The 2,500-nt window shown below is 40.5% G+C and overlaps 1 long non-coding RNA gene across 1 annotated transcript in view; it reads right to left on the minus strand.

The window, feature by feature from the left end:
- The window catches only part of LOC123504559, a 112,459-nt gene that overhangs the window by 17,032 nt on the left and 92,927 nt on the right, over window positions 1-2,500 (minus strand). The window contains exon 4 of the long non-coding RNA XR_006674869.1: window positions 1,547-1,591. This is a non-coding gene — a long non-coding RNA (uncharacterized LOC123504559). The remainder of the gene's footprint in view (window positions 1-1,546; window positions 1,592-2,500) is intronic.

The raw sequence follows: 2,500 nt of genomic DNA on the forward strand, positions 1-2,500 counted from the left end.
GGAGGAGGAGAAAGGGAGGTAAGGTGAAGTACGCTAATGCCATAAACTGAATACATTTAGAGCTCCCACAGTTATGCGTTGTTGTGTGTTAGTGTGTGGTGGTGGTGGTGGTGGTGGTGGTGGTAGTTGTGGTGGTGATTAAAATGAGACAAGAAAACAAGAACGAAAAGAAGAAAACATGTAGGAGAGAAGAGTACGTGTTATGAAGAAGAAGAAGAAGAAGAAGAAGAAGGAGGAGTAAAAGAAAAAGAAGATGATGAAAAAGATGAAGAAAAGGAAGTAGAAGAAAGAAATAATAATAAAAGTAATAGGATGAAGAAGAAGAGAAGAAAAAGGGAAAGCAGCGATGATGATTAACAACAACAACAACAGCTAACTTCTATCATTAGTAGTGAAGATGAAGCGATACATTAGCTCCCTACACACTTTTTTCCTCCTGAGTGTCGGCAAGGTAACACCCACACACTCACACACACACACACACACATAGGATTACACATATAGCAAACAGGAGCATATCATTACGTTCCTCCTAAACTGTTTGATTACATTACTCAACACTACACACCCTCACTCCAAGGCGCCTAACTCCTTCAGTACTGGGACGCATTTTTACCTTGAGATTAGTGCGCCATTAGACCATCTTATTTACGTTAGGAAGGGTCTATGGAGGTCAGAAGATTCACTATTTCAATCCTCACATAAGCATCTGAAGCTGTATAAATTTACTAAACAGAAAGCAGAATGTATAGAAAACGCCTTTGTACTGAAGGAGTTAGCCTTTTCTATAATGGGACACATTTTTACTTTGAGATTGTGTACCGTTAAACCATTAACATTACCATTACCCCCTTCAGTAGCATGATACATTTCCATATTCATTCTGCTTACTATTTGGCAACTTCATGCAGCCTCAGAAACTTATGTGTGGGATTAAAATAGTGAAAACTGTGGCCATTAATCTTCTGACCTCTATAAAGCTTTCCTAATGTAAATAAAATGGTCTAATAACACCCAAACTCGTGGTAAAAATGCACCTCAGTATTGAAGAGGTTAAACTATCTTAAACTATCACTAGAGTCATGAAAACATTCTTCCAAAAGCCCGTAATAGTATCGACTTCACTTATAAAGGCCGTTGAAAGGAGCTCAGGTAAGACGTCGCAATGTTTGAGAATGAGGACCCAAGTTTGGCGAAGTAATCTCATCTAAGACACGCGGACACGATGATGCTGATGATACTTCCACTTACTGACTAACCAACGCAAATATTCTGGTATCTTTAACCTCTTCAGTACTGAGACGCATTTTTACCTTGAGTTTTGGATGTGATTTGATAGTTTTATTGACATTAGGAAGGGTTTATGGAGGTCAGAAGATTAATGGTCCAAAGTCTTCACTATTTCAATCCCCACATAAGTGTCTGAAGCTGTATAAAATCACCAAATAGTAACAAGAATTACCCTTAAAAACATGCTGTAACCTCAATTTCTTCCATTAATTTATCTACCCCTTCTATCCATCTATCCATCACCATATCCACTCACCAGAGCTAAATAGTGCAGGTGCCGCCATCCACATCCCTTAGTCTGCTGAAAACAAGGGAAAAAATCGATAAGACATTTTATTCTTAGTTTTCATCTTAGTACAAGACTCAGGGAAGAGGAAGAGGAGGAGGAGGAGGAGGAGGAGGAGGAGGAGGAGGAGGAGGAGGAGGAGGAGGGAGAAGGGAATAGAAAGAAAAATATTGAGCCAACACATAATATTCATAAAGTACCACTCTCTCTCTCTCTCTCTCTCTCTCTCTCTCTCGGATGGTTAGGTAGCAGGAAGGCACATTTAACGATGGTATGCAAGTAATGGCTATGGTTACACACACACACACTCCCTCCCCCTCCTCTCTCTCTCTCTCTCTCTCTTATGTAACCCTCCCACGATTATTTTGTAGATGGATGAAGGAAAGGAAGGAAGGTCATTGAAATATAGATGATGATGATGATGATGATGATGGTGATGATGGTAAGGAAGTAGAAGGTTGATGAAAATTACTTGTATCGTGATGGTGATGGTGGTGGTGGTGGTGGTGGTGGTGGTGGTGGTGAATGCTATGAATAGAAGGAAAAAGCTAACAAACCATTTTTCTTCTTCATTATTTCCCTCCATCCATCCATTCATCATGCGGAGGAGGAGGAGGAGGAGGAGGAGGAGGAGGAGGAGGAGGAGGAGGAGGAGGAAGTGAATAATAAAGATGGGAAGGAGTAACAGGAAGGAATAAACAGACTTTCCATTTATTATCATGAGAAAGGAGAAGGAAGAGGAGGAGGAGGAGGAGGAGGAGGAGGAGGAGGAGAAGAAGAAGAAGAAGAAGAAGAAGAAGAAGAAGAAGAAGAAGAAGAAGAAGAAGAAGAAGAAGAAGAAGAAGAAGAAGAAGAAGAAGAAGAAGAAGAGTAGTAGTAGTAGTAGTAGTAGTAGTAGTAGTAGGAGGAGGAGGAGGAGGAGGA

This window comes from Portunus trituberculatus, chromosome 16 (assembly GCF_017591435.1).
Source record: "Portunus trituberculatus isolate SZX2019 chromosome 16, ASM1759143v1, whole genome shotgun sequence".
Taxonomy (NCBI): Eukaryota; Metazoa; Arthropoda; class Malacostraca; order Decapoda; family Portunidae; genus Portunus; species Portunus trituberculatus.